Genomic DNA, 24,292 nt, shown 5'->3' on the forward strand with positions numbered 1-24,292 from the left:
CAAACCAAGGTAGTGCACGATCCTAGGTCCTCTAGAAAGACAATACCGCCCCCTATATGGTTGGCTGACTTTTCTTTTAAAGTTTGATTGTTGTTTCGCTTCGCTTGGCTGAATCCTGTCGAGGGACCGAGAGATAGACTGAGATAGATAGGTGGATAGATAGGGGAAGACGGAGGAAGAGGACAACATTCGCATTGATAATCTAATTTCTTTATATGTCAGTTACCAGGGATGTATGCTTATTCTTCCACCTGCCAAACATCATCAAGTAACAGTTGGTTCTAAGGATTTTGAAGAGTAAGTTATCATTTGTGAAGGCCCAATCCTGGTGTCTGCAGATGCCGGTCTTCCCGCATTGTTGTTACCACCTGTTCGTGAGTCCAATACTTCATTCCACGAGAGTCATGCGTAGGCCTATCTCACATAACGACTTCAAGCTCCATTGTCAAATAGATATAATTATAGTTTACATTCATACTGAAATGTTCATTGTCTTATCATCATTCAATCTTATGATTGAAGTTGGTGGAAAGTAGTATCAGATCACGGGCCGCACAATATTAATAATAGGCCTCATCTTTCCAAGAATCCAAGTAAGGAAGTAGGCCTAGGCATAGGCCTAGTATTGTTACGGTTCATTCCACTGTCAGTGTCAGTGGATTTTTTCAGGCATTGTAGTAGCTAGGGGCTAGATGTACATGTACTTGCCAAAAAACCTAATAATTAAAAATTATTAGGTTTTTTTTATATATCCTTTCTATTGAAATTTTATCCTCTGTCGATAGTGGTTCTATGTGCATAGTTGCCTACCCTTGCATATTCACTTTAAGACTATGGATAATCAGGCCCGGGGTGGACCTTTGGTGGCTCAAATTTCAAGAAACGAAAAAAAAAAAATAAATTATTGACTGCCCTAAAAATCTGCCCCTGATAATTAATTGTAGACAGTTTTATACAGTAGAAAATCCTCTATACATGCAGTATACTGTACAGTAGTGGGGCAGTACATGACAGCAGCAGCAAAAATAAAACTTTATTTATTCTTTTATTATCAATAATGAATGTGGCACTCAGCAACTTATCGCTTAAAGTGGAATCAGTTTCTATTTCCAAAAACATGACAAAAAGAATTCTGAAAAGAATCCGTAACTCCAGTTGTTCTTTAAGCATACATTCTGTAGTGCAAACCACAAAATGGCATACATGAGGACTGTTGGCATGTGATATTGTACTGTCCGCTACAGTTTAACAATGATTTTAATTACTGTAAAAATATTAAACTTATTTTTTGCCTGGTAGTAGTGCACCTTCCTTAGTGAATAAAGTAAAAATGTTGTTTATTTTTATTACACCCTGCATTACAGTACCCTGAAATCTATAAATCTTTTGTCAGCGTGATTATTTAACTGTGTACTGTACATTGAAATAACACTCTTTTTTATTTCATTTAACACAAAGTTTATTTAAATTTTTTCCTCGTCCAAATGCTTTTGGCCGAAATGTTTTGCTAAATGGGGGAAAAAAAAGAAACTAATCTTTCTTCCACCCTCCTCTGACAGCCTATCAGAGATAAAGTTTACTAATACAGTACAAGTAATATATTTTCTTTTTAAATTTGTGCAATTAAAAGTTATCATTTTAAATATTTAGGAATGATAGAATACATTGTATCTTATTTGCATGAGTTTCCATCAAGGCCTTATAGAGTACCACAGTTGTGTCGTCATGACGCCAGATGGCGCTCTCTGTTGTCAACAGACGTTGGTTACCGTTACGCCTGAATAACTTCATAGGCTTTCTGAAATAGGCATTTTAAAATTTTCAATTAAAATTTACAAAGAAAAAGTAAGATACAACATCTTAATAATTACGTTAGAAATTGGGATCAGTGGTTTGTCAGTGGAGAAAATTGCGCCCGGTTGAATCCATTTTGCAATGATAGCAACGGAGTATTATCATGTGGTATGGTGACGTAACACTGCAGTTACTGGTATATAGAAATATTAACCTTCCAAACTTGGAATAAATGCAACCTAGGTTGTTGAACTTGTGCTGTTAAGTCATACAAAAAAGGTTGCTAAAGTCACCAGAGAAAAAAACGAAAAATGCTAGTGCTTTTAAAAAAATTATTTGGCCATTTATATACCCCCGGTCGGTCAGCTTAGAGCTTTCCACCCCAATCCCATCTAGGAAATCTGGAGGAAAGTGGCAAACCACTAGTGTATTTAAAAATCTTTACATGGGAAGGGGTTAATGGTGGTGTGACAGGTGAAGTGGGAGCTTGATATATAGGGGAGGGGGAGCTAGCTTGCAAAATATGCTGATTTTTAACTACTTGAGTGAGATTTTCTTGCTTTGAACTTTTCAATTTTTTGGGGGAATGCACCCTGTGCACCCTCACACCCTTCTAGATATATCACTGGGGTCAAGAGGCAGGGCCCAGATTACAGTTTGGGATCTTATCCAAAACAGATGGCATTTTTTTATTATTATATTTCTTCATCTAGTGGCCCAAGCCTCTCGTGGGTTTCAGGCAGCTATCCTACCCTTTTTGCAGTACTGTACTGTATTATATAATGAAATAATCATCTATGGTAGATAGCAATCAGAGCGTTTCCGTGGAGGCCGATTGGTGCCAAGTAGCTTTAGCTGCAACCCTGATAAATTCAGTGAAGGCAATACAGCTTAACAAAATATGTTTGATTCGCTCTTTCCTTTCGTTAGGTCACCATAATTACTGTACAAATGTACAGTTTCAATTCCATGTTTCCAACATTTCCGTTATTGAGTGTATTAGTTGTGGATGCTCCTATATTTAGAGCCAAAATAAACTAGATATGTTTATTTCACTTTGGTTAACTAATTTTTGGAAAATATAATGGCATATTTTTTGAAGGACATGGTTAATTTGGCAAATCACCCTTCCAGCTTTTTTTTTTGTTGAAATAAATTGAAGAAAAAATTATATTTCCTTGTATTCTCCAAAGGCTTACAATTCTAATGCAAAATTATTTGGTGGTTAATTAAATATGAAAATTTAATTTTATATATCATAAATATACTTGCCAACAAAATATCAATTGAATATATAGGACATCTATTTGTATACATGATCTCATTTTGTCAATTTTACTTCTAGTTATTTTTAAATGTAGGCAGTGGCCTATATATCCAGGGTTGTATATAATTAATAGAGTATGCCAAATGGCGGAGAAAATTACTGCTGTAATTGCAGAGGGACTGATACTTGTATTAAGCTTAAAGAAGCCAATATTCATAAAAAAATACATCACATTCCAAAACCATGTTTCCGCATGATTTGGCATGGTTCCTCTAGGTTCCACATGGTTTGGTTCAACATTGTTTAACGTTGTCCTTCATGGTTCCAAAATGGTTGCACATGTTTGCATTATATGGTTTAGTATGATTCTACAGTACTGGGTTCCATGGTTCCACATGGTTCTAATCGGTTCCACATGGTTTAACATTGTTCTCCATCGTTCCAAAATGGTTGCACATGGTTGCATATGGTTTGGCATGGTTCTACAGTAGGCCTACTTGGTTCAACTTGTCTTCAATTGGTTCCACACGGTTTTAACACGGCTCTCCAAGGTTCAGAATTGTGTGAACATGGTTCTATTTCACTCACAGGGGCGGTGGAATCATTTAGTGATTTTTCATGCTTGAGAGTGCATCTCAGCTCCATCACCGTGGTAACAAATGAGGTAATGATCGCATAAATTGCATGATAATCTCATGGTATAATCTCATGGACAGCATGCCTGATAAATTGGAGAGCCTGTGATCGGTACTGTAGGAAAAATGAATAAAGTATTAAATGTGATTTTCTAGAATAACCCAATAAACCTCAGAGGCTTATCTAGCAATATTAATCCTGCTGATGTAGGGAATAGGTTGTTGAACTCTAAAACCAAACCAGGGCAGTGCTGCTTTTAAACTTTTCAACAACCTAAAATAAGAGGATATAGGACATAATAGAATTTACAAATATTCCTTAAAATCCAGAACTAAAATAATTGTCTAACTTAAAAGCTTTTAAAGATATTTATTGAGAGTTGACTGACTAAAACAAGGGTGCTACAATTTTATTTCTCAGAATGATGGTGAGTAACCAAACAAAACTACTGTGTTGTTTTTTGGAAGCGGCTTCCAGTTGAGAGATTAAGAGATTCACACAAAAAAATCTAGCAAAATGTAACATATTGTAATATGTATAAACAAATTGTATGGAACACAAAAATGCACCTATACCTATCCACACTATAAAATTATATGACAAAAACCTGTGAAGTGCCCGTCATCATGCCCTAAACAAAGTGCATCTTATCTATGAAATGACTGTTTATTATAGTAGCAGCTGTTTTCATTTATCAATATCAGATTGGCAAAAACGTATTCATTTTTGCAGTAAATGAATCCATTCTCTTTTTTTTTATTTGAGGAAGTCATGTCCAAGAAGGAATATAACTCAATGATGATAAATTTGCAAAAAACAATTAAGGAAACTTATTAAATCAGGGTAATATTATTTAGTCATACTTGCTTTAATAACAATTCCAAATGTTGAATACATTTTGTTAATGTTGTTTTTTGTGAAAATCTGTCTCAATAAGGAATAATATTAAAAATTAATGTGATCCATATTAATAAAAATATGTTTATGATATTAAAGATATCATTGCCTGATGTTTGGGAACTTGTATCAAGATCAAAATTGATGTTTATTTGGCATTGATGGTCTGAAATTTAAACATTTAATAAAAGGAAATAGTTCTGTGAATGTATAGATGACTATTGTGATATTTAAACATCTCATTTGAATTACCTTGACTGGTATAGTTGCACTTTGACTGTAATTTTTATTTTAATTGAATGACCTATGGTTACAATTAGCTAATATGAAATATTTAAATTCAACAAATATCAAATAATATAGGCCCCTATTATTAATATAAAATCTTTCATTAGTGCATGATTTAACCTTTTTCCAGTTTGTGTGCAAAAGGCCAAAACAAGTATTGTGCACCATGATGAATTCTAAGTTAGTGTTTTTACACCTAGCACTACGATGAGTACCTGTGGAAAGAGAGGGTAGAAACTCGCCTAATTGTGGTTTCTTGACAAGTGCTAATTGAGAAATTGAATTTTGTAAAGCATACTGCACTTTTTTCATGCATTAATCTAAACTTTTTATAATAATTTTTACTAGTGTATGAGACACAACTTGAATTTGACAATAAGATAAGCTCATAAAAAATGTGTAGAGTTGAATAGTTGATTGTTAAATGCTTGCCTACAAATCCCAGGGTCAGGTGTCCAATTCCTAAAAACAACTCCACTCCATAAGCCTCATTTAATGAGACTTGAAGCATAATATATTTAGATTAAAATATTTTAAATGACATGTGAATACAGACAGAATATAATAATAATAATAAATAATAATAGTGTAGTTTTATATAGCACACATATCCATCTAATGTAAGATGCTTAGGGCGCTTGATATGTGGACTAGAACTCAATCAATGACTTTCTTCACCCCTAAATGTCCCTTCGTGTCTGTGCTACCTGGTAACCCAGTACCAGCAGTACCCAGTAATCCCACTACTTGTCATGAGCCATTGTATACACTGGGCCTACGGTTCATAGGCCTTATCTGAGAAGACTTGTTCTACCACCAGAACCAGTAGGCGAGCGTGCCATTAGGACCAGCGCCGATATTATGGCTATAGCTTGCGCCGCGCCTGCTAACTGCTTGGCCATTCGACTCGAATATAATATTTTTAAATTTTAGATGTTCACTTTAATTTTATATTTTTTTTAAGAATAAAAGTTTCTAAAAAACAATGGTACATGTGACATCGATATTCACCAGTGTTTTATTTTTATTTGTGACAAGGTTTACCTCGATTCACAATAGGCCTGAAGGTGTACAGACTACACAGGCATCATATTGCCATCACACCCATTGATACTACACGACTTCGGCTTCACAGCTGTCACGTTCAATGCAAATTTCCAAGCAGACTGCCCCTCACTGAGAATGACAGGTCAAATTGATAACCCAAGGCAGTGTTGATGTGAAGAAGAAGCGACATTGTCTTTGGTTACTGGATAAGCTCCCTTGTTAGCATCTCATAAAACGATTGGTAAGTTTGTATATAAATAATTTTTATTTTGTGTGCGAATACAATATTTTTTCCAAACGTGCCATTGGTTGTTTACCTTTCTGATTGGTTAATTTTTAGCAGATCTAGGAAGAGATTGGTTTATGATTCTCTCTGTCAAATATTGTGAATTCTATTGTGACTGAAATGTTTTGTGACACTGCAATGTTTGTTATTAAACCATTAGTTAATATGAAGTGAATAATATTAATCATATTGAAAATGTATAGCTATTTTGTCTTTCAGAATAACCTGTTTCCAATTACTGTATGGCTGTGGTTAACATACAATAATGAGTGTAGAAATGTTAGAGTAAATTGTATTACAATTTTAGGTCTTGACATTGTTATAATTTTTAGTTTGTCACTACCATCATCATCGTCTATGCTAGCCAGCACTTTGGTCTTGAATGTTTCAACTTTTATAATAGTACAGTAGGCCTACTTCAATGAAATGTATGTTTCTGCTGCAGCGGTTTTCAAACAATTTAGACCCAATTCTTTGGAGGTTAAAAAGAGATTCTGGTCATTAAACTAGTATCAAAGCCGAAATATAATGTTTAAATTTTAGCATGATATATATATATATATATATATATATATATATATATTTTTTAATACCATATTCAAGAGGGTGACCCATCCATCATTGCTGATCGTTAGGGCCCTCAAACAATATATGAGGTAAAAAACAAGAATCACTTAATTACAGACAAATTTATAAAATTCAGATATTAAAGATAATTTGTTATTAGTTTGAACATACAGTAATTTAAAAAGTATTAAAAATATTAAAAGAAAATTACAAAATATATTGTTTAAATTTTAGTTTAAAAGTAGCAAATGTAGTACATAAACAATAAAATTTGGAATAGAATTATATAAATTAGGACCCTTATAACTAAAACAGTCTTTAAATATTTCACAATGTGGTCTGGAAATAAAATGATTGCCGTTTTAAATTGTACATATTGTGGGGCGATTGCTTGAATGGATCCTGCTCATCATGCGACATATATATTTTGGTGCAGTATTGATGGAAGCCCTAAAAGCGAGGCAGCCAAGTTGGTATTGAATGCATTGTGCAAATGTCATGATTTTTATGGTATTAAAAAGAGAACTCGAGGGAGTGTGAGGGTGAACTTTAAGGACTGTCTGAATGGCTCTATTTTGAGGCTTTTGAATTTTGATGATATGGTGGAACCCCACACTATACAGTAGTAGTCAATACTGCTTATTCCTAGTCCTCTTGTTTGTCTTGCTTGTTTGCTTAATTGTTTTAGTTAGATACTCCCATTACTTGAGCAACTGTGAGTAATGAATAGGCCGGCCCCTGTGCCTTAAATTTCCTGTAAACGGTGCGGTGATGATGTGGTGTTTCTTTTCTTGTAGCTTTAAGGTTCATGGTAATTTTTGGTTTCTTCCTCCTGTAGCACCTTGAGCACTACTGCAGTGGATTTGTGCACTTTATTTAATCTTCTTATTATTATTAATATGGGGTAAAACTAAGGAGTGATATAGAAGAGCTGTTGATTGGTTGAGAAATTTAAGAGTTCTGGCTAAAAGGGATATAGTAGAATTTAATCTATTGCAGAGTTTGGTGATATGTGAGGTAAAAGAAAGATCAGTGATGACTCTGAAGTGCTTATGATATTGTTCTTGTTAAATAATTTGCCCTGACACAGAAATGTTGATAGCGCCACACTTTTTAAGCTTTTGAGATGTCCCAATGACCATGACTTCGGTTTTATTTATTTTTTTTTCAATTTCTGAAAATCCTAAAGAAGATCAAGTGAAGTTATTTAACGCCAATTTTGAAATCATAGCATTTTCCACGTCTTCAAACTAAGACCCTGGAATTTAAAGTTTTGAATTACTAACCTACAGGACAGGTCCACTAATTGGTTGATTATTTTTTGTGAATTGTTTAAATTTTCTTTTTCATATGCTTCTGATTGGACAGCCAAAGAAACTGTTCTGGTCACGTTAGCCACTAATTGAATTAAATTAACTGTCAAGATTAATCTAACATTCTGTGGTTCTTGCAAATTTTGTTTTTCAAATCGATTCCTTTGCTATCTTCAAATTCTCCAAAATATTTTGATCTTGTAAATGTTTGTTCTAGTAGATTGTTGTTACAAAGATAAAAATGTGAATTACACCGATTGAAAAATATTATTCTAAGAAATTAGTTAAGAGCTTAGGCTTAGCGATTTTGAAAAGCAGCTTTGTAATTTTAAGATTATATCACCACTTTCAGGTTTTATGTGAGAGATACATGAAATCTGCCCATATTTAGGTGTGATATTATTATGCCCATATATGGGAAAAACATAGGTAATTGTCATAAGAACGTTGTGCGTTGGAAATCTGGAATGGTTGTAATAGCTGAATCTATATTCAGGCCAGAATGAGGGCTGTACTTTATTTTTAAAAATCGGTCAGTCAGTCATGCATTTATGACATCTCTGCGTATATGCCCTAAAAATCAAAATTAATTAAAAATAGGACACATGTGACATATGAGTGAATTAATTCTACGTTCTTTTCTCAGTCAAAAGCTCCCTAATATAAAACCTAGGAACTCTGTAACACCAAATCTCTTATAAAGATAGTTGATAATTGAGCTAATAAATAAATTCCTCACCAATTAACAGACTCATAAAAAAAATTAATAAAATAGCTCTAACTGTATATTTTTTGCATAGACACTTATCTGGTAATCAATTAATTTGAATTTTATTCAATGTTAAATTTAATTTTTAAAGGATCTTCAAATTAAGGCTCTTATATTCTTTGAATAAGATTCTTAACTTTGTCTATTAATTTATTATTTTTAATTTTAATTGAATTTTCAAGGAACCTCCTATGTTTACCATACATTAAATACTGTTTCCATAAAGCTAAGAAATTATTTAAAGGAAATATTAATATCTATTACTCATAAAAATGGACGTTTGAGGCTGATGCCATTGAAGGTTAGACCTGATGTGTTGACAGATGGATTTTATACTATCTAAACATCTAAATGAAATTGCCCTGTTCACAATATTTTGTCTCATTTTTTTGAGTGACTTGGCAGCTTTTTAATTACATTTAAAAATTCACCGCCCAATGGAGTATAAAGACTTAGAGGAAATGTGGAACATCAGAATAATTAATATCTGATTAAATTAAAATGATTTTGTAATTTAATATATAAGAATATTGACAAGACAAGACTTTTTGCAAGATTTTGTAGTTTAATATGAAGTCTAGTGGTTATTATTTTCACTTTTTTAATGCTTCATAATACTGAATTTTATTATTGAAATATAAAGTGTGGTGAGATAATTCATAAAAAATAAATCAATCATCCATTGTTATAGGTTTGACCATCAAAAAGATGGAAAATAAAAATAAAATATCTAATCAAACATCCCTACCTCATGATGCATGGTAAGTTTATTCAAAATAAGCCTTTAACTTTCATTTTATGAATAATATATGAAAAACATCTAGAATGATTTAAGTTTATCAAAAACGTTTGATCACTTTATAAGCTTAAAATATCATCATTAAACAATTAAAGTTGGAAAGGTGAAAAAGTACTATTTATTATTTTTAATATTACAATGATTTGCGTATGTAAATAAAAAAATAAAGTCAAAACCTAAAGTACTGGGTTCAAATTAGTGGCGTAATGAAGTGGCCAGAGGCCCTAGGGCAGGGGCCCTTTAGGGGCCCCAGACGCTGGTGCCGTGGTCCACGAAAGGTCACTCTTGCATTTTCAGTGGTTCTATGACGCATGGTTCTATGACGCATTTTAATGCCTTTTTTACACATTTGAACTATAATTATATGTATTGTGATTTGACCCCAAAAAAGCATACTTAATTTTAACTAAGTTATTACTAATAAACATATTGCAATAAATAATTAACAAAACAAGTCAATAAAAATCAAAATGCCCCAATCACTCGGAAGACTTTGGCTTGGAAAAGGGCCTTGGTTATCCATTTGTAAAAAAAAAAAAATATTTGAATTTGCTGGCAGACCCTTGAGGCTCCGTGGGCACTTGCTTTAGCCAGTGAGAGCTCATAGTTTACACCACTGGCTGTCAGGCCGGAGTGCCCATATGTCTTTCCTTGGCATTTGGACCAGACTGTGCAAGGCTTGGGGGGTTCACCACTCCTCCCACACTTAGGATGAGCCAAGCCTTTTTTACCTCCTAGCATATGCTGGTTGTCCTCCTGGGTAGAAAGAGACAAGCGTAGTGTCTTGCCTAAGGACACAACAACTTGCACACCGATGGTTTTGAACCCTGACATCAATTGTTGTGCCCTTGAGGCTTATGGTCTGAGTGGTGTTGTCTTTGGTTTCAAGAACAATTTCTGGCCTGACAGTATTTGAACCAAAACCCTGAGATAAGAAGGCAAGCATTTGGAACTACCATATTTAAGCAACTGCTCCACCTTCCACCAAGTACTACGGCTCATGGCGCTATATGTGGACTAGGAACTCGACGAATTTGTTTCTTCATCCCTAAGGGTCCCTTCGAGTCTGTGCTACCTGGTTACCTGGTACCAGCAACTCAACGCCATCCACCACAGGGGCTACTGTACCAGTACACTGGGGTGTCCCCCTGCTCATCTCAAATGATGTACTGGGTTCTTTATAGTGAATACAAGTCATTGTGTACACTGGGCCTACAGTTTATAGTCCTTATCACAGAAGACTTGTTCTACTACCAGAACCATAGGCGGGCGTGCCGTTTGAACCAGCGCCGATTTATGGCTGTTGGTTGCGGCGCGCCTGCCTTAACTGCTCGGCCATTTGACTCGCATGATGCGATGCCAGTATGACCATGTTTAGGCATGTCACACGTATTTATCAAATAAAATTTGGTAGTCTGGACAAGGCATAAGAATATTTTAAATCATGGGTTCATACTTTCGCTTTCTGAGTATCTTGATACTGATGTAGTAATGTGTTGGATATCCTGATTTCATTTAAGAAGAGTGGTATTGATGCCTGATGTAAACTGATTGTCAACTGTGTACAGTAATCAATTCTGGAAGTAGATGTGACAAAAGTACGAACAGCCAGTTTGCTTGGTATATCTGTCATCACTCTCCATGCACAATTTATCTTGATCAGCTGGTAGGAAGCAAATGTTCTATGTTGAATGTATTTGGCCTGTGCTGGTTATTCATGCATGACTTGGGATACTCACCAGGAAGGAGATTGCACATTGTGAATGATCATGGCGGGTTGTGATTCAGATTCAACTTTGTGGGTGCAGGGTTTGAACTTCCCTCTGTGCATTTCACTTTAGTTAGGCTGTCTCTGTCCACCAAGGGTTCAATTGGATATTAGGCAGTTTTCGCCGCACAACGTTAACCTTAACGTTAACGGATGACGTCATAATTTATTCATCTTGCATTGCGGAGTACGTTAATTTCAGGATTTTACGTGCTCGACGTACGTTAGTTATGGGTTTGCACATGCGTATTTCGATTTGTTTACAAAAAGGGGCGGATCTATCACGCTGCATGTTGGGTACTAACATTAAAGTTAAGGTTAACGTCATGCGGCGAAAACTACCTATCTGTAGTGTAATACTAATGCTAATGCAATAATACTATTGCTAATGCAATACTGTAGAATTCACAGTGAAATGCACGGAAATTTATGACAGATACACTAACCAAACCCTGTAGCAGAAGTTACTACATTGCATAGCCTATATAAATGGTATTATAGAGACGAACCTCGATAATTGGAAGAATATCATTTGATACTTCATACAACCTTCCATTCCTAGGAGGCATCATTTAATTAATTCCTCATTGATTCATATTGCATTGCTGTACGTACAATACCTAATGTTGGAGTAGCAGTTGGAATTATGGTATTCTCACCCAGTGGTATATGTTCCGAAATTTGCCGACAGGTGGTCCAACAAGTCCAGCAAGGGGTCTTTGTTAAAGTTTATTTTACCACAGTTAATCATCATGTTAATGACTCTGGTTAACTGAAGAAATGAAATTAACCTAATTTAAAAATAGTGTACAACTAACAGTTTGGGTCAGTTGTGATCATTTCATTTTAGTCGTTTTTAATAAATAACTTTGGCAATTCAGTGCGTCTTTGCTTTTTACAAGTGGTCTTCCAGTTTGTCTGTCATCATGTTGTTTCTGAATAAGTTGAGTTTTTTAAATGTTGTCCATCCTCAAATTCTTTCACAGCATTCTGTCTTTGTTATTTCCTGTGGTACTTTTGTCATTTGAAAGTCTGGAGACAGTTGTGACACATCCCTCTCTTTTGCCAAAACGTTTTAAAAAGTCCATCAAAATACTTAATTCTGTATGGTATTAGTACTTTTAATGAATTACATATGTAACCATAAAATGTTATTTATCAAAGATTGTGTACGTATGCACTGAGAGATGGATGGACATATTTAGATCTGGTGGGAATTGTAGGTTTAAAAGCCCACATATAATAGGCCATATTTTACCATAGTGAAGACAGTACCACATCCCTTGGAAAATATGTTTTAATCTTAAAAGACTTAATGTAAAATATTTAATATATAAGTTTTTATTAATAAAGATGCCAATGATACTGTATATATATGAGACAAAATTGACACTTAGAATTTAATGTCATTCGATGAAATGGTGTGCTTCCGAGGCAAGTTGACCATGAAGCAACTTGTCACATGATTTTCCCTTCATCTACTACCGTTAGCAAATCATGTTCATTGGTAAAGATGGTACGTAGACTAAAACATGTGAATCTATGAGCACTTTACTAATTAATTTCGATAAATTTGTTAAGTACATTTCTTTGTGACATATCAATTTAGTCAATTATCAGTAACATTTTTTTTTTGTGTGTGTGTGTGAGTAATTCTGTTTGATTTCACATAATTCAGTTTACAATAATTAATGCATTAGCATTTCAAATCAGTTGATTGATAAAACATACAAATGCAATGCAATGTCATTCAATGAATTGGTATGCTTCCAAAATTTTGACCATGGGGCAAGTAGTTCCATGCATCTGCTACAATTTGATTTGATGGATAATTTGGCACAACTATACAGGCTACTGTACTGCACAACTGTTGGATGTCTTTAAAATCATTTTGATATCTTTGTTTTCATCTGAGAACTTGTTTTTCAGTTTAGTCAATTACGGAAACATTTTTTTTGTGTGAGAAATTATGTCCAATTCCACATAATTCAGTTAGAATAATTAATATCCATTTATAAAATCGTTGGATATATGCTTGGTTGCTGGTCATGAAAACATACATCCAATCACATAACAGAATGACTCAGTTTGTTTTCATAATTTTACCCTTCATATTCTAATCTCGAATCTGATTGACTAGTAAAATATATGCTAATTTTAGCTGGCCAATTAGTGCTATTTTGAATAATTAATGAGCAAATGAAGATGATCAATTTTAAGATGAAAACATGCTCTTAGTAGGAAACCTGGTTAATATTAATTCTGGTCTTTTTTTCTAAATTTTTGATTTAGAAATGACCTAATTTGCGTAATTACTGGATTTTCCTGTCATTAATAATTTACCGCAGAAGATTATGAATGATGGATTGAAACGAAAGCTGACAGGATGTTGACACGTGACCCAACAATGAAAAACATTATCCGTTTTTATAATACCACTCTTTCATTTTTTACTCTCATGTTTTATTCATAATCCCATCTTCTTTTGTAACTGTTTACAGTAGGTTACTCTGGCCATCCATTTTGTCCTGATTTTCAGTACAATACTGTATTCTGCGGTGAGGTAGTTAACAATGTATTGTAAATATTTGTATTGTACATATTATGTATTGTACATACTATGTATTGTACAGTCATAATGTATAAGATAGAAAAAAATGATCTCAAAATGGCAAGCATCATTTTATTATGTAATTAAAAATGTTATTACTATTGTATTATTTAGTTTTTCAGTATATACTGGTATTTAAGTTTTATTTCTTATTAATTAAAATTTTTGAAAGATTTGCCTACTGTATGCTAGGGCAAGCAGTCAACAATTATGTATTGTACATTCATGTATAAAAAAAGAAAAAATGATAATCTCAAAATGGCAAGCATCATTTTAAAGTATAATTAAAAATGTTATCTATTTGTTTTTTTATTAATTATTTAATTTTTTTATTTATTAATTGAAATTTTTAAAAGATTTGTTTATTTCATCCTCTTTTTCTTAAATTATATTTTACTTTTTAATTGTATTTTCTGAAGTACTTTTTAAATCAGTACAGTTAGTACTTCAGATGAATGAATAGGCTACTTAAGTAGCAAAAATCTTTTAGTTAATTATAGTATTTGAATACATTATCTTTGTAGATAATTGTTTTCTGTTTATATACTACCTGAGAAAGACATAGCAGTGTAAAAATGTCATCATTCTTTAGTGCTGTTCCTTTACCTATCTTTTTACAATATATATACCTTGTATAAACTATAGGGATATACCCTATTATATATACCCACATGTTCATATTTGCTTTGAGTTCAGCTTTCTTAATCATAGGTCAGAAATAAATGTTTCTAAAGAAATGTAGAAAGTAAATATTTAAATAATAAAAATGTCAAATAAACGCATACTGTAGATACACCAATTATACTAATATCTGGTATTGCTTTATTTCTTGTTATATATTTATATTTTTTTATGACAGTATAGAATAGCTGGACTTATACTTTATAGTAATATAATTCTTTTTGTTTGGAAGTAAATATGTACAGTCACAAATTTATAAATTAAAAATATTCAATTTAACTGTAAGGGCTACTGTACATATAGCTTTAAAGTGATGTTGAAAAACTAATCATTTAAAATGATAAATAGCTCACAGTAATGAGTCTTAAACAGAACAACATTTATGTCGTTGCCTTTTACATAGCAAATGTCTGGGGAGCTGGAGGGGATGGATTGACAAATCTTTTGAGGGCCTTTTTTCCCCTCTATTTAAAGTTGCTTTGGCGTAGTTTGCCTTATCAGTATTTGAACGATGAACAAGGTTGAGTTGAACATGTTCAACAAGAGAATACCATGAATTTGCAATATTCTCAGGGATAGGGGTGATGGGAAGGGGTGAGATTATTTTTCGTTGAGACATGTATATACTGACATGCTGTACAGCTGCATATTAGTACACATGGGAAGGGAAGGACATTTATATATAGATAACTAGATTTTTTGTTGAGGAATACGTATTGCCCTCTATTAAGATGTCAAACCCGAGAACGTACGATATATATTGCATTTGACGTGTTGAATCTTTTTTTTTTTTGTTGAAATGTTGAATAAAACATTGAAGCAAAATGTTATGGTGAGCACACATGCAAAGTATTGTTTAAAAAACCAACTGATATTAAAGTTAATGGTTTTATTTGAACCAGTAATATGTGTACTATCAAATATAAAGTCAGGCACCATATCGTACTTTGGTCTTACAACCAGCGGCCGATAAATCCATCAATCCAATGACGAGATGCCTTCTGCTAATTGTTGGTTGTAGACAGAGTGGATCGTCATTGAAAATATTTTATTGCACGCGCATATTGTGTTGCATTCCATATGGAATCGTATTGGCTGCTGACCATCGGGGCAGCGTATGCATGGATAGCGCATTGTCCATCACCATGTTTTTAAACTTGACAGCTTACTGTTAAATTATTTGTTGGAACCAAAGGCTGTATGATGATATCTAATTTTTAATTCACATAAGATGTCATTGTTCCTATATAAGTTAAGTTTTCATTTTAAAAATTAAAATATTAAGTAACCACTTTGAAAAATTACAACCTACAGTGCCTATAAGTCTTATAATCTAGGAACTAATTTGCATAAATAAAAAAAAAATCGTGATTAGTATTGCATTTACATCACGCTATCCCAAGCAAGGATCCTTCAAAGTTAATTAATTGATTTTATTTAAATTAATGTTAATTGAAAACTTTAAGTGGATCAGACAAGCTAAAATTTACGAACAGTGTGGCTTGTCTATATTATACCTTATTTAGCTAATTTTCAGGATGGAAAATTGAATTATAGTTACCACTCCTGTATGACGCTCTTATGTTTATTGAACTTTAAAAAGAGCATAAGATAAAAGATCCTGCAGACACTACTCTACATCCCATAATTGCATCCTTCCCTTTTTTAAAAGTAGGGCTATGGTCTACTTGACAAGCAGGAATTTTATTCCATGTGTGAGTCTAAATTAAGCTATAAAGGGGGTTGAAATCAAGTGATGATAGGAGTTGTAGGCATCAGTTGAGATTTGTGCTCTCTACCTTGAGACAGTGACATCTAGAAGTCTTAAAGTTGGGGGGTTTGCTGATGGGGAACGAAGGTGAAATGGGGGCTCGACGATCGGTTGAGGGGTGCTAACTTGAAAAATAAGGTTATTTTTTAACTACTTGACTGTGATTTTTTTTGAGGAGGGGGAAACTGGGGGAATGAGTAAATAATGAGAGGGGCTTGCAGCACCCTGCCTTGAGGTGAGAGGCTTAAACATTCATTTGTAAGAACCTTATGCCCCTGGGCAAGGTACTGTATCTACTGTTGCCTCTCTCTCCCCAGTAGTCGAAGTAGGTACCTGCTCAAACACTGAGTGCTGATTACTGCCATTATGTACTAGATGCTCTAGGCTTTTGATACATTGACCAGGGCAAGAATGTTAATTAACACAATGATGTGATGACAATATGCTTATTATATTCTATATCTAACACTATTTTATTATTACATAAAATGTATTGGAATGCATGTATGGGAAAATCTAGGTATTATCCCCTGCTATATTTGTATGAAGGCCTATCTGTGTAAGATTAGCATGTGTCTCAAGAAACATATATCGCAGAGGCCTGCGTATGTATATGTACATACTCAGAGTATGTACATATACATATGTATATGTACATACTCAGAGTATGTACATATACATATGTGTATGTGTACATACTCAGAGTGGAGCTTAAAGCCAGACATAATATTACGCCAACGGTTGTCACCTGCAAGATTCCACATAGAACGCAACGTGACTAGGCATTCGCAAGAGATCGTTTTTTATGGCGATCCGCCCAGGCTGCCACCGGCAATCAGCAGATGGCATTGATAGTTCTAAAAGAGAGCAGAAATGGATTTATTAGATGAGGGTCAGTTTGACCGATGCAGTGTGTGCCCAAAATTTTTAATTCTGCATATCAATTTTAAAGGTTTTTATTGACATATTATTTACTGAAAATACTCAATAGCATTCGTGGATGATGTCATTGGTGAGATACAGTGCATATAAATTCATAAAATCAAAGTTTGTAAAATTGAGGTTCCACTGTAAAGTAGGTCAAAGCAAATTAATTAAACCAATCATCTAATGCACTCCATTTAATTTGCTATAAATTTATATGACTAATAAATGAATAATGAATTTTCTTCTTTTGATGTTGAGTTGCATGCTAATTGGTGAAATGTTATGTCATTTCATTTTTTCAACCAACAGATGATGTTAAGTAGGTTAAAAAAGTCATACCGGTTGTAAGCGCCAGTGGTTTTGTGATGTCATAAGCTCGTCTGAAACTGCTACATGAATTACAGGATCTTAATTTTTATTCATAAGTTTTTTACTAATTTTATATTGTTTATCACTCATTTATTTTATGTATATGTTTTTATATTTTAATTTTTCCCTCTTTAATTTATTGTGTCAACTACTTGAATAAATTTGCTGTGTATATTTTGTCTTATGATTATAAATATAAAAGTAACAAAAAAAATATTCTTAACGTTAGTTTGCTCATTCATAAGGATATGTTTGTGGGCTGTGGGCTAAGCAGTTGGCCGAGAGATATCTGCCTCTTGTGCTGTAGAACCCGGTTCAAACCCAGCCAGCATCAGGTTTTAATTGGGGTCTGATTGCTTGGCTCCTCGAATATCCCTCATATTGAGAGTTAGACGGGCTAAGGACTGTTTGAATATTGTAGTTAAGTCGGGTGGCGCTGCACTAGGGCTGCTGCAGGTCCCCAAGGGGCCCAGCCCAAATTTCCTATTTTTAATTTGAATGATGACAAAATAAAGAATTATTATTTTTTTTATTAAATAAAATGTATGAAAAGTTAAAATTGTAATCCATCCTTTGGTTTTGGATCTTTTTACATTTGAACTTTTGAGTTCCTGGCATGCAAAAAGTGCTCTTGGGACATAAACCGTCCAAAATAAAATTTAAAAAATTTGTTTTTAAGGAATTCTTGCATTCATTGATAAGCTACCCTATGTGAGGGGATTTAGAGAGATTTTGTAAAGTTGTAGGTATGTATGTAAGATGTAGTTATGCATTAGGATTTAAAAAAAAAACATATTTTAGATATAGAAACCAAAAAATTTTAACTTAATTTTGTTAATTAGGATTGAAGTACAGTATGTAAATTCATCAGTTCAATGAACTGCAAAATTGGTGATTTTTATTAAATTTGAGTGAGATGGCAGCTTTCAAATCATAACCGTTTTAATTAACGTAGGAGTGCTACCACATTTTTGTCCCCGGTGTTAGTTACAAGGGGGAAAATGAACTTGCTTTTACAGAAGTTGAAAGTGTTGAAATTAGTTGTTTTTGCATGCTGAGTATCTGGGGAGTGACTTAAGCTAGGTCGGGTGTCCGGATTTTAGAGATGCTTCTTCCTTTTTGTGATGTGATATCATTTCACTGGAGCCACTCGCAGTGTCCCTTGCTTTGAGTAGAGACTACGATTGAGTCATTTAAGGTTTTTCTACCAAATTAATTGAAAGCATCCTGTGAAATAGATCTCTTAATGTTTCTCTCTTTACTCCTGTAATCAGATGTATTTTTAATCTTTGGTGAGATACTCTTGAATATTCCTTTACTCTGGTATCTAGTGCCATATGCCGGTAAGTAAAGTACATAAATAGTTATTCAATTTTTAAATTTTTATTATGATTTTTTTTGGTTGAATTTTGTTTGATTTTGAATTTAATTTTTTGATTTGATTTTTTTTTTAAGTTGTTGGTTCTTAATTCTTGATATTTGATGTTTAATTTGTTTTTGTTTTATTTTGATTTTTTGCTTTTGAATATTTTGATTTTTCATTTTATTTAATTTTGTGATCTCATTGTTTATTTTAAATTTGATTTGAATAATATTGGAATGCAAATTGTTTGCTTTTGATTTGAATTTATGTAATAACTGATATTTAAAATTGATATTTTAAAATAATTTCATGATTTCCATATTCATAAAAAAAAGTATTTAAGTTAATATAATTAAAATTAATCAGAGAAAGGTAAGGAGACAATTTTAAATAAAAGAATAATATTACATCACAAGATATAATTATTAAATTATGTACATAATTAAGATATTATATTTAATGATGGTAAAAGTATCCTATTGCTCATAATATTATATGCTTTAATCTCTGCATTTATATCAAATGTTAAGCTATCAAATTAATAATTACTTATATTGTAAATATTCAGATTACACAAAATTTGTGTAATTACAAGTAAATTAAACATTCTTGAAAATTGTTTAAGATGCTATGCAAGACTTTTTATACCTTGTTTAGTGAACCTATTGCCCACCAATAATGATGATTTTGGTCAATTAGTGCATCCCCTGCCATGAAAAAGTTTAAATTCCAGAAAAAATGAAAGTTTTTCTTTATATTTGTTTCACCCGCCGCTGCCATGAAATCTCCAAAAATAAGATATAGTATATTTCTTTCTTAATTATATAAATTTGAAACATTTATCAATCACATTATCACACTGTTTATGTTTTCTAATAAAATTTAATTTTTATTTTTTCCTTCATTTGGATGCTTTTGCCAAAAACATTTAAAACCAAATAAGAAAACAAAATTTAATATTTATTTTCCACCCTCTGACGATCTTTAAATAAAGGTATAAAATAGATCTCGCCCTACCAAAAAAATCAAATTAAATGGTATTTAACAAGTGTTTAATTAACATTGAAATTTGATTTGCAATCAGTTATTAATATATATTAAAAAAGAATAAAAGAATTATTAGTTTGCAAGTAATAATTTCCAATCAAAATTATTTTAAATATTATTAAATTTATTGTAGATTTTAATTAGTACTTTTGATGTTAATATATATATATTATTTTCTGAAAAATTGTTTATTTTTGCAGTTGTCAACAAGTACGCTATGCATTCATTAGCAGGATAATCTATGGCCAATATGCAATTATAAACATTGTAGTGTATAAATAGTACTATATACTTTTAATTTAACCAAAAACTATCTCTTGAATTATACCTGATTTGGTTAAAAATCGGTACAATCAAAATATTTATAGCCACCCTGATACTGGAGGTATTGAATTTGGAACAATTAATATACTTGAAAAAGTGAAAAGTGAAAATATTGTCAATAATGACCGAACCCTAGCAGGTTAATCCAATTAGTGCTTTGTTAAGGTTGCTCAAAGTTAATTGAACCAAGGATAACTTTTTCCTAGGTTGTTATTTTAGAAATATGTACAGTTGAGTGTGAGCAGATCTTTTACACATCCTTTTAAATTAATAATTGTGTATGTGGTATGTACAGCGGTTGCAGTTCGGTTCCTCAACCTTGCGGTCAGCGGTTCAGTTCAAACTCTCACTGTACCTGTAGACCTTCAAACTTAACAAACCAATGAGAACAATGCTAGGAATGTGCGTGTGTCCGACAGACGCGCTTGTTTCACAAACACACGTTTTACATACATTTACCCTATTATTTTATGGGATCAAAGCACCAATATTCAGGAGACGGGGCTTAGCAGAAGGGTTCATTGTGTCTATGTTAACATTTACCTATATTTCTCTCTCTACTTGTATTATAATAGTTGGGAGGATGTTTTGGCATTGAATGTATTGTTAGTCTCTGCACAATGCAGTATGACTAGCAGTGAAGAAGGTTGCACTTTATTCTGCTTTTCCAATGACCAGGGTATTAATAATGGGGATGAGGAGTTGTGAGGCTTAAGCTGCCTGCTCTCTCCTCCGTTTCAACTCCTATTTGCCAATGCTTTTAAAAGAAACTTTATTTCTATGAGCTCTACAGTTCATAAGCCATTTATAGACATTCTCATGTTTCCATTTCTTTCTTATTAAAAAAAAAAAAAATAATAATTTGCTCCAACTGCATTTTTTTTCTGTAGCTGCAAAACTTGTTCAGATAGATGGCTTAAGTCTTCCACAAATAACTATAAGGCCTTTAGGTGAAATGTTTAATAGAATTTGCCAATAAATGTAGATAAAAATGTTAAATTGAGAAATTGTTTCCCTTTTTATTTTTAGTCTCAGATATTGTGAGCTGATAAAAACTTGACTATCAGAGGGCAACACAGTGCACCGTGGACCTACGATCAATATGGAAAGTGATGGTGTGTGTACTGATGTTCAAGCCGATGAATGGAAACAGCGTTATATAATCTTGGAAAATCAGCTAGAAAAATTCAAATCCCAAGCCTACTATGTACGGGAAATCCTTAAGGAAAAGGTAAACGAAGCTCATTATCAGGATTTTTTTTCCCTTTAATAATTATTTTATTAATTGCTTATAGCTGATTGGTTATCACTTATCAGGTGACATGTGTTTTCTGTTGCCCTTTTCCTTCCAGCGTAAACCTAATAATGCAGATCAAACACATAGCTATATAGAAAGTACAATTGTTAAGCAGCAGTCAGTGCTAATGCTGTACGCATTTAGAAAACAAATGGGTGAATGAAGAAAAATAGCAAAGACTTCACTTGATGAGCTTTGCCCATTGTTCCTTCTTGAGTATTACATTGATGAGAACTAGAGGCTAGACAGTCTTGTCTCCAACTCTATTTTATAGTGATGCTATTAGACGACATCTAGGGGTGAAGGAAACAGCAACCAAAAGAAGAAATGGCTAGCTATCTCATAATCCATATTGGGACTAAAGGTGCCATATAACTTAGGGCAGGAAACAAGCTGGACTTTTTTATCTTACATATTGTATGTCATGGCCACAAAAATTGTTTCTTATCTAAAGCCCCTATTTTTTTCTTTTTATGCATTGAAATTTTGGTGAAACCCAAATGTATGGTATGCTAACTCAGAATGTTTTTGAATATCAATTATTTGTCAACTGACTGGATAGTGGTATTTTGCTGGGCCCAACGTGGTGAAACCAATTCTTACAGTATCTCATACATTTATGAACATTTTGGGCACCTTTAAACAATATTTATATATTACGTATGTTAGATTATAATCGTTTAAGATCTAAATTCTGATTTGAATTATTCATATGGATTACATTTACTTCAAAATCGTATCTTTTGGTCTTCCTTTCAATAAAAAGTAGTTAACGACGGTTTGTCAACCTGCTAAGTGCCGGCTACTGGTACTAAACTGCGTATGTCTTATTTTTATAGTCATCCTAAATTTTCTAAAAAGGCAAGAATTTTAAAGTTTATTGCCAAGTAAGTCAAAAGTTTATTGCCAATGAACCTCTGGTGGTAAAAACATATAATGACTTCTCAAAAGCATATAATTAATAATATTCAATATAATTAATATAATAATGATATTAATTTTTATTAAATGATTGTTTTTTTGGTAATTATTACTTTTAAGTAAAATTCTTGACAACTTTATATTAAACTTTTGTATGCAATTGAATGTCCAAAACATGCCCTAAAATCATTAAAAGACATTGTGTACCGTAGGCCTCTGAGATAGAAGCTGGTCAGTTGGGCTACTCTCTGAATTTTAAGCCTGGGCTAGTATTTACCTTCTAATCTAGCAAAATCATTCAATTTTTTTTCTATTATTTTCTTTGCTGAAATCATATTTCATATGACATCCTAGAAATGTTGGGACATCAGACTCGAAATAATTATGAGACATGCACAATGTGAAAGTAGGTGTGGCTTTGCTGTAAAGCCATCGTCCACTGCTTTCCGTTCTGTTGAGTACAGTTCTTGATTTGTGGGTGACTAACATTCGTTTTCCTCCGATTTTTATGCGAACCATCAGATTTATATTTCTAGATTATTACTGAACTTGTAAGTATAATCTTGTAGCCTGGTTTAAGCAGAATATTTGTATAATTGGTCAAATGAGCATGCTATACCTTAATTGACTTTGCACAAGTACCAGACCACTTTTTAATACTTTATATTGGTCACTTTAATGTCAAATGGCTAATCAAATTTAAAAAAAATTATCTCACTGACATAAGACAATTTTGCTTTTAAGATCTAATTATGAAGATATGTACATTAACAGTTAGTTGAATGATAAAATCCGGCGACTCCATGTCGAAGAGTAAACTAACTGATAGTCCAATTGATTTATTATTCTGTGGTTTTATTTGGTGACATATGTCAGTCTTACCACATCAAAATGTGTTGCCATCTCTCTACTACTACACAACTAAGTACTTTACACTTCCCAGAGATCTGAGATTAAGCGATGATTGACTTGAGAGCCTCGGACTCATATGATTGGTTCCGTTTGACCCTACCATAGATCCGATCTAAGATATCAGGACATCTTTCATTACATCCATCACTAGAGATTTTATCCCTAAAGGATCGAGCAATGGGTATAAAGCAGGATTTATGGCGCCGCACAGAATTTCTACATCTATGATGCCAACGTTCAACAATTACCGATTTCCTTTCATTCTTCCATAAATTTTACAAATACATTATGTTTAGTTATAAAATCTGCCATTCATTAGCATTACATCCCATCTGTTGACCTCTATGACATAAAATGTTGTCTGCTGATCCCTCTTAAACCAGTCAGCATTTTCATAGAAGCAATCTTGATTATGAACTGATTGATGGAAGAGTTTATATAAACTGTTTATTGCTCTTATAAGCACGTATCAGAAATAAAATCGCGACAATGCCATTTTATGGATATCGATACATTTTTAGTGACCATACTTTTTGAGGTCAGTTCATTTAATCACGCTTGTAATTCTTGCACAAATCCAGGGAACTCTGGGACAGGAAGTAAGGGTCATTGAACAGGAAATGTTATATTTGCAGTTA

General features: G+C 33.0%; 1 long non-coding RNA gene across 2 annotated transcripts; it reads left to right on the plus strand.

The window, feature by feature from the left end:
- The first annotated feature begins 123 nt into the window (after nt 1–123).
- Nucleotides 124–21,749, plus strand: LOC117107776. 2 transcript variants are annotated; one of them, XR_004445284.1, is made up of 3 exons: nt 124–297; nt 5,921–6,170; nt 21,554–21,749. It is a non-coding gene; the product is annotated as an uncharacterized LOC117107776 (long non-coding RNA). The 2 variants fall into 2 exon arrangements; XR_004445285.1 differs by lacking the exon at nt 21,554–21,749 and adding an exon at nt 13,724–14,773.
- Nucleotides 21,750–24,292: the final 2,543 nt, after the last annotated feature.

Source organism: Anneissia japonica, unplaced genomic scaffold (genome assembly GCF_011630105.1).
Source record: "Anneissia japonica isolate Jap-2015-1 unplaced genomic scaffold, ASM1163010v1 scaffold287871_len1641731_cov197, whole genome shotgun sequence".
In the NCBI taxonomy this organism is placed as follows: Eukaryota; Metazoa; Echinodermata; class Crinoidea; order Comatulida; family Comatulidae; genus Anneissia; species Anneissia japonica.